The sequence below is a fragment of the Uloborus diversus genome, chromosome 7, assembly GCF_026930045.1.
Source record: "Uloborus diversus isolate 005 chromosome 7, Udiv.v.3.1, whole genome shotgun sequence".
Taxonomy (NCBI): domain Eukaryota; kingdom Metazoa; phylum Arthropoda; class Arachnida; order Araneae; family Uloboridae; genus Uloborus; species Uloborus diversus.
The window spans coordinates 53,875,373-53,890,449 of NC_072737.1; positions in this window are offsets into that span (position 1 = coordinate 53,875,373).

A 15,077-nucleotide genomic window follows, 5' to 3' on the forward strand; every position below is an offset into this window, starting at 1 on the left:
ATTCAAACTTTTTGTGTTGGAATTATTTCTTGGAACATACTTTCCAAAAATAAGTAAACACATTTTTGGAAAGTCCGCTCAATACGATTTTCTAAATACAGATGAAAACATTTTTCTCATTATAAGATTCACAAAAACTTCTTTTTATGTTTTATTTTTCAAGATAAATTTGTGTTAAGCGTTTATAGGCGCTATGGATTTCTTTTTGTTCCGTCTTATTTTTTTTCTATCAGTTGTCGACCGAAAGAATTTCCTCCGATTGTCCGACCATCGGATTGTTTCTTTGAAGGATATCAAAACTATTTCTACTTCAAAATGCACAAGCGCTTAAGTACTTTCTGAGGTAGAGTAAATTAATTTTTATTATTTTTCTGGAAAAAATATTTTAAAAAAAACTGCATTTGGAAGGCTTGATTTATATCTTTTAGACTTCATGGATTTCAATTTCTTTTGAGTTATCTGACCATGCGTTAACGGTAAGACTGGTTTCAATTGGTTTCTGTAACAGTTCGTCTTAGCATCATAACCATTGTTCTCATGTGAATGCTTAGTCACTGTGTTCTTTAGCTGAAGGAAATGTGTCTCAACACAAAGCATTAAAACTATGGAACAAGTTTTTTTGCCTTTAAAAACCAAGAAAGAAATTAAGCCAAGAAACAAGTAAATATTGCGCATTTCTCTCGCTAGTTCAATGCGTGTATCAATTTAAAACAATTTGCTTTAATTTTTACCTTTTTGCCCCCCGGTTTTAAACTTTCCCCATTGGTGCGTTTTTATCACTAGCCCGAAGGAATACCGTAAATATATATACACAGGGTGTTCCGTTTTAACTTGCAAGACCTTTATTTTCGCAACCGTCAGTCCTATATGTATACTTCCAGGTGCAAAAATGTTCAAAATTAGATGTGGAGTTAAGATATTGAAAGTTTGAAGTAAAAATAAAAATAAGTCAAAAAATACAAAATTTAATATTTTTTACTGGCCCCAGGTTCTCTAACTTATATTTAGGGAAATAATTTCCATTAAAAAATAATTCCAACACAAAAAGTTTGAAATTAGTAAGACCAATATTTACCGAGATATGAAACGCAGCGTTTTGTGACTTACACCACTTTTCACTCGACCTTTTTCGGGGGAAATACAGCGGCTAACAAGTGTTAGAAATTATATGTGTGCATAGAGTGTAGTTTTTCAAATTGATTAAGGTTTCGTCGTGTGTTTTCGCGTATCACGGCATAACATTTGCATTTATTTTGGAATAGCAATTTTAAAATATAAATAACTTGTTTTTCTTATTTTGACGACCTGTCATTCTTCTGAAAGGGCGATAAGGTCCAATTTCTTTCATCTTCGGTATGGTCCCTTAAAACTTTGAACTGGAATATCTCCTTGAGCTTTGGTCGCACAAATATCAAGTTTTGTTGTGTCAGTAATTGTTTTCAATGGAGATTATTTCTCTAAATATTTGTTAGGGGACCTAGGGCCCGTATAAAAAGTTAAATATTGTATTTTTTACCTCATTTTTATTTTTTCTTCAAACTTTCAATAACCTAACCCTGATCTGATTTTGAACATTTTTGCGATTGAAAGTATACATCTAGGAAATGTACACCAGATGTTACAGTTCTTTATTCCTTTTTTTAACACCTGTAATGACACCGTTGTGTGTGTGTGTTTTTTCTTTTTTTTCATGTTCTTACTTGAGTGCTTTTTTCACGCGGCAGTTTTTAGGTTAGATATATAGTAACTTTGTTCTTATTTAAAAAGATTTACTAGTGGTTAAGAAAGAGTTCTCCGTTACTACTTTGAACGCAAATGAAACAGAGAGCTGCACTAAGTTTTCTACTAGCATATTTTAAATTTAAAAATTTATGCGCAATAAGTAGTTAATTTATAACTTACCACCCATCTAAAAATGCATAACATGCGATAAAAACACATAGTTATAGCAGAGAAATATGGTGAAAACAAATTTTTATTATTTGAGAAAATTTATTGAAAACGTTAAAAAACTGAAAATTGCCTAACTTATACTCATTTGTCGCAAATGAAAGAACTATAATAACACAAACCTCAAAATATTTATGGGAGTTTAGTGCCACCAGTGGCACCTTTTCGGCGCAACTCATAATCGAAAATAGAAACATACTATTTTTAATAATTTTGGCTAAAAACCTAAAAAAAACCCAGCTTTTGGTCGAAACTTCAATCCAATTGCGGCAGATCAAGACATTGTGCAAAAGAATTCAAAATTTTTATGTGCACTTTGCTCTACCAATGGCACCCTTTCTGCTCTACCCATCACTGAAAAAAAAAAAAGTTGTTTTTTTGCCCACCCTAATGTGCAGGCCGTCGAGAGGGTAAAAACGTAATCTGGTTATATGAAATTGATGGCCCCTTAATTATTTCAAACATATCTCAAACACAGGGAAGGATAATGGGTTTCCGTATTTTGGTAAAAGAAAAAGTTACTGCTAGGTCAAAGTTTTGACAATATGAATCTAATCCTGAGTACAGTATTCACTCCATGATGTGGGATGGCATAGTGGATTTTACCACTAGAAAATTTTTAAATTTGTAGACTTAAAAATGCATTTTAGCATCTTATATTTTTCAAAAACTTACAATTCTACTTTGGGTGTTACCCCCTAGAAGGTTGACACCCGGGGCAGACCTCCCCCCCCTATTCCTTCCGTAGCGACGCCTCTGTATTTATATATATGCACACACACACATTATATATATATATATATATATATATATATATATATATATATATATATATATATATATATATATATATATATATATATATATATATATATATATATATATATATATATATATATACTCTATAACAAAAAAATTGACGCACCAAGAAGGAGGGATCTTATTTAGACGAAAATTGGTGGATAGGAAGACAATGCACAGAATAATAAATGAATAAATTCTCAGAACCATTGAATAATTTATGTCAGAGTTATAGTAACAAGTTCAATAAGGTATTGAGCCGCCTCTAGCCCGGATACAAACTGAAGCACGACATGGCAAACACCGATAAAGCTCCCGGAGGGTGTCCTGTTGTATTTCTGGAAAAATTCGCTCCAATTTTCAGACGAGGTTATAAACATTCCTTGCCAGATGCAATCGCCATCCCATCATACCCCAGACTTGCTCGATGGGAGAGAGATCTGTCGATCTGGCTTGCCACGACAGACAGTTCATAGCAACACGGGTCGTATGTTATCTGGTGTTGTCCTACAGAAAACCAGCCGAGGGTACTGCAAAAGGAACAGCAGCAAAGCTGATCTTAGGATGTCGTCGACGTACCACTGTGCAGTAAGTGTACCTCTAATTAGGACCAAAGGGGTCCAGTTATCAAAGGAAATGGCACCCCAGACAATAATGCCTTGTTGAGGGCCAGTATGGCGTGCAAAAGTGAAACCAGGATCACCACTATGCCCTCGGTATCTCCAAACACGTCTTCGATGATCATCAAGACCCAGTTGGAAGCGGGGTTCGTCGCTGAAGACTATACGTCCCCAGTCGGCACCATTCCACCCTGATCGAGTCATGCACCACTGTAATCTGGCTCGGCAGTGTGTAAGCGTCAGTGGCAGGTGGCGTAACGTTCGGCGCTAGCGTAGATTTCGTTGTCCCAATCGTCTGTAAATGGTCATGTTGGACACTAGTGTTTGGATTGAACGGCTGATGGTTTATAGAGATAAAGAAAGCGCTGTGACAGCTGATCGGACAATCACGATCTGTTGTGACTCTAGGTCGACCGCTACCATAATGACGCTGAACTATGCCATTTTCCACCCATCCTTGCCAGCATCTTCGAATCGTCGCATCGCTTCGGCTCAAATGACGCGCGATTCTCCGAGTTGACCAACTGGCCTCTTTCAAACCAATGATGCGACCTCTTTCAAACTCTGACAGTTGCTCGTAATGAGCACGAACCACGCGACCAGGCATTTCTAAGTTGTTGAAAGGTAATCTGAATCGCAATCAAACCGAAAGTTGTAACAATTGTTGTAGAATTGCTCTTTATATACATCTGCTGGATGCTCAGTTTCGATGCCCTGGAGATAAATTTATTCATTCATTGGACACCAAATTTTAATCATTTGCATATCTGATCAAAACATTCATGTACACAAAATTTCAAAGCAATCGGAGGATTGCTTCTTGCTGCGTCGATTTTTTTGTTATCGAGTATATATATATACAGTAAAATCCCTCTAATGCGAACACTAACGGGACAATTTTTTTTTGTCCGCAATAGAGAATTGTTCGCAGGACAGGGGTTTAATAATGTTATTTGCATTGGAACTGGGGAATAAAAAATTATCCGCATAAGAGGGGTGTCCGTTAGGAGGGGTTTTACTTTATGTATAGTATATATACATATATATATATATATAATTTAAAAAGGCAGAAAAGTGTGGTATGTAAACGAATGATTTATAATAATATTATCTGATTCGTTACGCGTTCCGAAACCTGTGGGTCTCTGCTTAGGGTATGTTGCTCCCAGCTAATATTGATCTTTCAATCGTTTCAAGTTCTGTATGTATATATATATATATATATATATATATATATATATATATATATATATATATATATATATATATATATATATATATATATATATATATATAATATATATATATATATATGAGGTCGTGTGAAGCAAAGGGTTGTAAGTGGAAAAAAGAAATTTGGAGATATCCAGTACACATGGTAGGTGAATCTCTCCTATGTTTTGGGGCAAGACGTGGTACTAGTAGCCCTGGTAGGTGCTACTATACATCATGATTTAGAAAAAAAATCAATGAAACGCATTTAAAGACTACATCCTACCTGGGATGTAGTCTTTAAATGCGTTTTAATCAAAACTTGAAAATGTCCACTTACATGCCTTTCCTTCTTACTGCCTCATATACGCTTACATATCCGATTCGAGAGCATGTGGATTTGATCAAAGGTAATACCATCAACCAGTATATTCAAATTTGAGTATAATGAACCAATGCAATGAGCATGTAGTTCTCGTTAAAATGCAAACACCACCTCATTATATCCTCCAGTGCGAATGGGCACAACACGGCATAGGTAGGCGATTAAGTGTGCAGATGACAGTAATTATGGTTCACATTTAATCCCTTTCGACGGAAGTGTGCTTTTCTGAAAACGTTAATCGATCCACTCTGCAACGGCACTCGAGGTGGCTGATGTAATTAAACACCAAAATCTCTTTTCCCGCCACTCAAGCCCTTGAAATCTGATTTCGATAATGCATTTCCTTCTTTCCCTCACTCCGATGGAACACCGTTTTGGATACGAGATGTTTTCTTTCGTTCGAAACATGAAGGTTTCTCTTAGCTTATTCGAGACGATTTTCTTTTTTATATTTTATATTTATTTTCAAATTCGTACTTCGCGAATAATTATAGCAAAGCAACTTAAGGTTTTTGTTACTTATGATGTTAAAACGCATTAGTGCTCGTCATTTTAAATCTTGTCCCTTATTTTACTTCCTTTTACAAAAAAGGAAGAATTCGCGAAAAAATTTCCACTCAAAAATCGACCTTAATTTCCATTTTACTCGCCCCCGAATGAGTGTTGAGTTTATTTCCAACTTGACACACGTGGATAAGTGCTTACGAACGTATAGACACGCGATATATATATTTTTACGATTCCCGAGTTAATTACAACGGATTTTCTCGTGACGTCTCTATGTACGTATGTGCGGATATGCGTATGTGCATATGTATGCCGCATAACTCAAGAACGGTATGTCCTAGAAAGTTGAAATTTGGTGCGTAGACTCCTAGTGGAGTCTAGTTGTGCACCTCCCCTTTTGGTTGCATTCGGATGTTTCTAAAGTGGTCTTTTGCCTTTTTTTGGGGGGGGGGGGAATCATTGTTAATTTCGATGTAAACTCAAGTAGTGTTATAATTTGGCGGACACTTGACTATATATCGCCAGCATTTTGGTCGCCAAGTTTTGTCGCCAGCTGGCGACAAATTATGCGATTTTTAAAAAAAAATCTGGTTTCGTTTGGCCATTGTTGGTGATATTTAGAGAGAAAACTATTCGGAACTCCAGCGCTCGAATACGCTACCTTGCGGTGATTTATAAAACTGCGAATGCAACTAAAACATTGCCACGTTGCGCTCCACGGTGTCTGTTGACGTAAACACAGGCAGTTTGTTCTGAGTATTTATTAACGCAATCGATGTGTCTTAGTTTGCTTTCAGCTACAGAAATTAATTCTTCCCTTAGTGGTATTCTCGAGCTTTTCTAAATAATGTTAGTTTTCATTATTTCCTTAATAATTGGTGAAAGCGAAAATTCTGGATTAACAAACTTGGATAACGTTATACAAGGTAAAATTTTTTATTGTTTTGTATGAATTTGTAAGAATATGGGGGTTTTTTTAATCTTAAATTAATTAAACTTACCATATTTTACAGCAGCATTTAGTTGGAATGGACAGTATGCAAAATATTTTCTTGAATATATTATCGTAGAACAAAATGAATAACCGAGAATGAATTTACTTTATTCCTTTTATTCTCAGCTGAAAGGTTTCGCCAAATTTGTTTAGGGTTATAGTTCTATAGTATAGTGCAAGCAAAGTAGCCTCGGCGAGATTTCGCGTTTTTAGTTAAACCATTTTTAATTTTTATCATGAGTGGAATAAAATGGTAGTAAGATTACAGAATTCGATAAGTGAAAAGAAATAATGGTCAATCAACTGAAAAGAAAACTACCACCATATATCCGTGAGAATTTTGTTGATGATTTGCATAACATGACACAATTAAATCGTAACTCAGAAATTAGAAAAATCGAAACAGAAAATTTTTAAATGAACCGATTCGGGAATTCGAGAGAAATAACTCGGCTACAAATGCAAAACAATAAGTGTTAGCCAAGCAAGGCAAAGAAGTATCATCTTCTTTCGATAACAATTTGTAATGTCATATTGAATTTTCTAGCATTAATTGTTGTTCTTGTCACGCCACAATTATTATTTAGTTTTATCAAGAATTGATAAATATCGAATTCAACATCGTGAAAATGGCTGCTTAGAACTATGAACTACGTACTTTGCATTAATCTTTGACGTTTAGTAATGCTTCTTGAATTCTCATTTCTTTCTACGTGGGCCAGAATATCCACAAGACTTTGAAAATTTTTTTAAAAAGAATAAAGCGGAAAAATCATACGTACGAACAAAAATCACAACACTTTCAGCATTTTCTTCGTTACCATGTGCGTTTGTTTTGGTTTTTAAGTCCGCCATTAGACAGTGACTTCAGTGCCCCCTATAGTTCGTTGGAGTTGCGAATTGAATCACATTAAAAATGCCAATAATGGGAAAATGACATTAAATTGGAGTAATGCACGCATCAGCTCGGTTTTGTTTTAACTTTATAAGTAAACTCCAACACTAAGGAATATATATAAATAAATATTTTTATTTTTTAAGTCTTGTCTTGTTGTGCTTCTCTGTCATTACACAGTGAAACCCCGATTTTATGTCCCACGAATCTACGTTTTTCTCTTAAATTACGGTTTTTTTGATCAGGTCCCAGTATTTTCGTATAGTTGTAATGTTAATTTAACCCTTATTGTGAGTTTGTTGTTTATGAATTGCCGAGACTTTACGTTTTCCCCGGGAAGAAGAAGAAAAGAGAAAAAGGTTCTTGAACAAGCAATTTGTTTCATTTGTGCTTTTTCAAACATAATCCACATTGTTGAAAGTTAAATGAATGAAAACCAAAATGCTATATTGCTCCAACCGTTGTCGTTCTTATTAGGGTTTCCAGTCTCGAAATCCCGATCCCGAATCCCGCGGGATCCCGCAGGATATTTAGCGGGATTGATCCCGCGGGATTTTGCTCACAATCCAGCAAATTTTTTTTCCAGTCACAAGTGTTTTCTAGGTTTTGCCACACATAAAACCACTATTTTCGTAAGCATCATCTGAAGTTTAAATCACCTTCCTCGTATATATGCAAGAGCAAGAAATACTTTGTGTCTCATATGATCAACGGTGGGTTTAACATTTAAGAACACAATAAAAATTGAGGATATTTTTCTGAGAATTAGTTGGTATTCTCATTCGAGGTTTCAGTTTTCATACGTTCAAAAATTGAAAAAATGCTTAAAATGTATAGGCATTTTCGAAATACATTAAAATTTAAAATCCAATAAATTACGCTTTAGAAAAGATAGAGAAAGTGTATTATAGATTCCAAAACCAGCTGGAAGCACTGGAGTAACCTGAATGCAATGTCGGAGCATTTCTGTAAGCTTAAGGAATCCACTCAAAACCTTTATGCTACAAAAAGTGCATTCCAAAGAAGAAATCAATGAAAAACCTGACATTATATGCACCTTCGGCACTACTTTTTAAGATGCGTCAGAAACTTTGTATGAAACTCGAATGACAGCGCAGTAAGTTCAGCTGCTCACGTTTTTGAATGTCTCTTGAGGGGTAAAATTGACGAAATTATCCAAACACTTTTACTGAGACTGCGACATCGTGAAATGGTGAAATCAAAGCAGTATGCAGGGCTGCGGAGTCGGAAGAAAAATGGCCCAACTCCGACTCCTGGATTTTGAAATGTCCGACTCCAACTCTGGAATTTATTTATTTATTTATCTATTTTTTTCAAATCCCCCCTCATGGGAAGGGGGGAAAACCCCTAAAGAGAGATTGAAATATTAATTTCTGTTTATGAAATTTTCTCGTTCTGTTTTATTGTAAATCTAAGACGCATACAACGTTAGAAATTCAATTTGAAAATCAATTTTTCCAATAGTGGCGATTTCTAAAGTGAGATTACTTTAAAATCCCATTTAAAAAAATGAAAAGGATTAATGTGCTCCCCTTTACTGTTTAACAAATAGATGCTCATCAAATCCTATGCTTTCAGTTTTTGAAAGCTGTAACTTGAGAGATGAAACAAACCTTTTGCTAAGTCAAAAAACTTTTCTTGAGAAGGGGCGATCCCCCCCCCCCCAGGTGATACCTTAACTTAATTTCAGAGTTTATAAAAATTGAAATGCTTTAATTCAAAAAAAAATTCCCAATAATAAACCTTAAATCTCATCTTAAAAATCCCAACGAAAATATTGCACTGTATTGCGGGCCGAGATCGGGTACATGTACGTCTGGAGCAAATTTTACACAAAAGGCGGAGGTATACAGCTTTGTACAAATAGTTTTTACTATACCTACATTTTTTGGTTCAATTTTTACTTCCTTTCTATAAAAAAGGAAGTATTGTATTCGCGAAAAAATTTTCACTCAAAAATCGACCTTAATTTCCATTTTACCCACCCCGAATGAATGATGAATTTTTTCTTTCGAGTCTACCGCACGTGGATAAATGCCTAAGAACGTATAGACATACGAAATATATATTTTGACGATTCCCGAGTTAATTACAACGAGTTTTCTCGTGACGTCTGTATGTAGGTATGTATGTATGTATGTGCGGATGTGCGTATGCATGTCGCATAACTCAAGAACGGTAAGTCCTAGAAAATTGAAATTTGGTAAATAGACTCCTAGTGGGGTCTAGTTGTGCACCTCCCCTTTTGGTTGCATTCGGGTGTTTTTAAAGGGGTCTTTTGCCCCTTTTTGGCGGGAAATCATTGTTAATTTCGATGTAAACTCAAGTGGTGTTATTTTTTGTCACCAACTTGGCGACAAATTTGGCGATTTTTTTTAAAAATCTGTTTCAATTTGGCCACTGTTGGTGATGTTTAGAGAGCAAACTATTGAATCACATTAAAATTGCCAATAACGGGGAAATGACATTAAGTTGGAGTAAAAAGGATGTCATGTGATGCACACATCAGCACGTTAGTTTGAATTTTACTGACAGGTCTAGAATTGACCTTAATATGAAAAATTTATAATTAACTACAATTATTGAGTGTTGTATCCAATAAACCGTGTAATGATTTTATTTCGTACTTTTTAGTGAGAACCAAGCTGTCTTAGATAATGTCTTTTGATTTTAAAAAAATTATATTTTATCGGATTTTGGATTTGCTCTTTTGTGCTAACACTTATTTCACCAAGCTCCCCCAGAAGTTCCCCGACTTGCACAAGCGATACCTACATTCTTTTTACTATTTTATAACTGAGTTTGAGGTAACAAATACATTATTAGTTTTATTTGAAAATGATTACTTAGAAAATGTTCGGCAACAAAACTGTTTGCTGACAGTTGTTATAAGTTAAATAAAGTTAAAAAATAAGCAAACTAGGAGACGGCATAGGTAGCTCTTACAGAAAGTTCTATAAACATTCAAGTCAGTTGGTTGCCAAAATGACAGTGATTTTCTAATTAGTAGGCCTTTATACATGTAATCAAACTAATTGGTACTAGTCAGTTTTTTAATAAATGCAAGGAGAGTCAGTGAAAATTAAAGGAAAAAAAAGAAACACGGAGTTGGAGTCGGAATGTTTTCGAAAGACTCCGACTCCTTTACCCCAAAATCAGTCCGACTCCGACTCCACAGCCCTGGCAGTATGCACCCCTTGCTGTAATGAATTAAATTCAGATATATTGACTAACGTTAATGAAGCAACAAGAGGGTATTATCAATGCAAGTTAAATTGGATACAGCAAAACACATATCCATTAGTCATCGTTTTTGTCCGAAATTTGCAGTTCTTGAGCTAAATCCAAGCATAAGAACAGAAAAATCTAGTTTAGAAGGTGATGAAGTTAATGGGAATCTTTTTCTAAATGTCCACAATTATTTAGTTTCAGTAAAACCAACTGCATTTCAGCCACAACACGTGTTTTCTTCAAGCGCATTATTTTTAGAGCAAAAATCCTTTCTTAAACCATTCGAGCGGCACACTTTTGCTTATCCAACGATAATCGCTAGTTAGAATCTGACTTTGTAATGCTCTACAATTGGTGTACGGAATTCAAGAAGACTACTAATTCAAGTAATAAAAGCAGTCCTTTCTAAAAAGCAAAATTTTTTCTAATTGACACTAAAAAATTTCTTTAGAAGAATAAAGTCAATCCCGCGGGATCCCGCGGGATTGCCTCCTTGCTATCCCGAAATCCCACGGGACTGAATTCGGTGCGGGATTGGAAAACCTAGTTCTTACGAACTCTTCTTCCGCTAATGATAAATTACTTTTAAATAAAAAAAAAACCGCCTTCAAGAAATACCCAGCAACTAAAAAGCAAAAAATAACTGATTACACTTACATTCTATTTCCTACCCAAACATAGAAATGAAATTTATTTTACAATTCCAGTACAAAAATCAACTAAACTAAACACCGAATTATAAAATAAACACTGATTTAAATTAATATACGATGAATTATTTTAAATACCTAACTAATTATATACGATCTCTTAATTTTTAATAACCTTTTGAAGTCTAGGCCTCCTATAAACAACTACATAATGTAACTGACAACCCACCGAATCCTGAATTAAACACTAATTTAACTATACGCGAAATTAGTCTTTAAAACTAAAAGTACTCAGTTACGTTAGGTAGTAGTTTATAGGAGGCCCCGACTTCAAAAAGTTATTAAAAATTAAGAGATCGTATATAATTAGTTAGGTATTTAAAATAATTCATCGTATAGTAATTTAAATCAGTGTTTATTTTATAATTCGGTGTTTAGTTTAGTTGATTTTTGTACTGGAATTGTAAAATAAATTTCATTTCTATGTTTGGGTAGGAAATAAAATGTAAGTGTAATCTGTTATTTTTTGCTTTTTAGTTCCTGGGTATTTTTTGAAGGCGTTTTTTTTTTTTTTAAATTTAAAAGTAATTTATTTTTTGCTTTTTAGTGGTGTAAATAACACGGCGAGCGTCTCGGAGACTTCCGACGACTGTGAAGAAAGGCTTTTCAAAGGCGTAACTATGTACAAAAAAAATGTCTTCATCATTTGTTCAACTTTATCAAAGTTTGCTTTCCGAAAACAAATGCACGAGTCACTAAAAAAAAAAAAAAAAAACCGACATCGCTTTAAGTTTAAATTTGTAAAATTGTAAATTTTAGAACTGTAATATTGTAAATTGTAATTTATGTTTCGCAATTAGTGTCATGTAACTCGTGATAAAAGTCGCATGTTTCTTCACATGGCCCCACTATAGATGAAGATTAAAAATTCCACCTGAATTAATTTTATGTTTGCTTCAGAGAATCCTTAATTCAAAATTTTCATTATCATTACTCTTAATAATATATATTTTTAGTACTTTCTTTAACTATAGGCAAAGAAAGTATAAACCTTTGTTTTATGGCCTTTGTTTATCAATGGGTTTTATATTTAATCGTTTGTGAGGGAAATTGCATGAAATTTATTGTTTTACCCTTAACTTTTCCCTAAAGAACAAATAGGGTAAATCAAAAATTTGGAGCCTAAGTTAGACCACCCCTAAACAAATCTACTGCTAAAAAAAAAAAAAAAAAGCATAAACACCGGTTCACTAAGTGAGGCGATATACAAAGTTAATAAAGTGCAAATCGATTTAAATGTCATTATGATATTTGAAGAGTTCTCTCAATTTCATCAAACCTGAACTTGATTAACATTAGACCGCCGAGGAACTATGCTGTTTCAAACAAAAAAAAGACTTTTCCTTATCGGTACAGGCAGGGGCGTGCACAAAAATTTTGGAGCCCACCACAAATGACTTTTCCGGGCCGCTCTCCATATTGTTTACCCCTATATTTCACCGTTAGTTACAAATATATTAGGCCCCTTCCAGGCTCGGGCCCGAGCCAACAGGTGTCCCTCCCCCTAGCTGTGCACGCCCCTGGGTTCAGGTGTCTTCGAGTATTTATTGAACATTGTACAAAGCAAAAACAAATCCGACGAGTTTAGAACTTCCTCCTTTTTACCCGACTGCGCGTGCGCGACGCAAAGGAGGGTAATGTGTTTATCAGTCTATGAATGTATGTCCGTTTCTATGTAGCGTTCTACAGGCTAAACGCCTTGGCCTATTTTGGCAATTCTTACGTCAATCGATTTGTCTTAACCTTGGGAGTGTCACTAAACACGTGACAGTAATCAAAAGTACCATTTCAAAAACCGGTTGCAATTTTGACAGTTCGGGATCGGTGCACGTTGGGTGTTGCACACTGTGTCGCACGCTACCTGCGTGTGACAAATGCAGATAGTAAAAAAAAAAAAAAAAGCATAAACACCGGTTCACTAAGTGAGGCGATATACAAAGTTAATAAAGTACAAATCGATTTAAATGTCATTATGATATTTGAAGAGTTCTCTCAATTTCATCAAACCTGAACTTGATTAACATTAGACCGCCGAGGAACTATGCTGTTTCAAACAAAAAAAAGACTTTTCCTTATCGGTACAGGCAGGGGCGTGCACAAAAATTTTGGAGCCCACCACAAATGACTTTTCCGGGCACCTCTCCATATTGTTTACCCCTATATTTCACCGTTAGTTACAAAAATATTAGGCCCCTTCCAGGCTCGGGCCCGAGCCAACAGGTGTCCCTCCCCCTAGCCGTGCACGCCCCTGGGTTCAGGTGTCTTCGAGTAGTTATTGAACATTGTACAAAGCAAAAACAAATCCGACGAGTTTAGAACTTCCTCCTTTTTACCCGACTGCGCGTGCGCGACGCAAAGGAGGGTAATGTGTTTATCAGTCTATGAATGTATGTCCGTTTCTATGTAGCGTTCTACAGGCTAAACGCCTTGGCCTATTTTGGCAATTCTTACGTCAATCGATTTGTCTTAACCTTGGGAGTGTCACTAAACACGTGACAGTAATCAAAAGTACCATTTCAAAAACCGGTTGCAATTTTGACAGTTCGGGATCGGTGCACGTTGGGTGTTGCACACTGTGTCGCACGCTACCTGCGTGTGACAAATGCAGATAGTAAACAAAAAAAAAAAAAAAAATAAATAAATCAGCAGCAAAAACTAAGTCTACTAATTGGGATCTCAGGGGCCGAATGGTCTAAGCGATTGCTTCTCTCACTTCAGACGGTGGGTGAAGACACCCTCGCTCCGGATGTACTTTCCCCTCTTTCTGATGTAAATTCTGTCATGTGTTCTTTATTTATATTCTATACTGTAATAAAAAGTATATTATGCGTAGCGAAGGCAAGACACTCAGATTGTAGTCCTCATCAAAATAAACCCGTGCAATAAGCACCAAAAGAAAGAAAGTCTACTAATTCGATTTTCATCTCTAACATGTTGCAATTTTTTTTGCTTTGATTCAAGGGACTGAGTTTCGCGACGTGTACTTTCTTGAGAGGCTTTTTTAGTTTTGCGAGGATTGACTGACGGGGGGGGGGGGGGGACGTTTCCGATTTCGCGTCATCATGTGTTATACAGGCTGTTTATATAGCTGTGCTGTGGTTGACTTAAGTTCGCGCATTTTTGCTGAAGGTCATGCACATGTAACTTTAAGCCGAGTTAGGTCCCTCCTAGAGGGACTAATTATCAGTAGTTTAGACCACCGCAAGTTACTTAATATACCTCACGATATAAACAAACTCTCTCAATGAAATGACAAGGTTGCGAAATGTACCGTCTTATAATCAAAATAACTAAGTCAATGAAAGTTAACAAAAAGTTTCAAATAAAAAATTATTAAATAAAAACAAAAAAACCCGACTGCGTAAAAACCAAAAAAAAAAAAAACTAAAAAGGAAAATGTATAAGCCCAGTTGTTTAAAATGTATTAAGTACTACTGAATAACTACACCGTTGAAATAGTTTTATAACCGTACACAGATAATATAATTCATAAATTCAAAAGCAAAATAGAAGGATCAACAGTCTGGACCCATTCAAATTTTACGGGGGGCTACATTTTTTTTTTCCTTGAATCAGAAAGGAATGCGCCCCGACTGTTGATCCTTCTATTCTGCATTTGAATTTATGAATTGTATTATCTGTGTACGGTTATAAAACTATTTCAACGGTGTAGTTATTCAGTAGTACTTAATACATTTTAAACAACTGGGCTTATACATTTTCCTTTTTAGTTTTTTTGGTTTTTACGCAA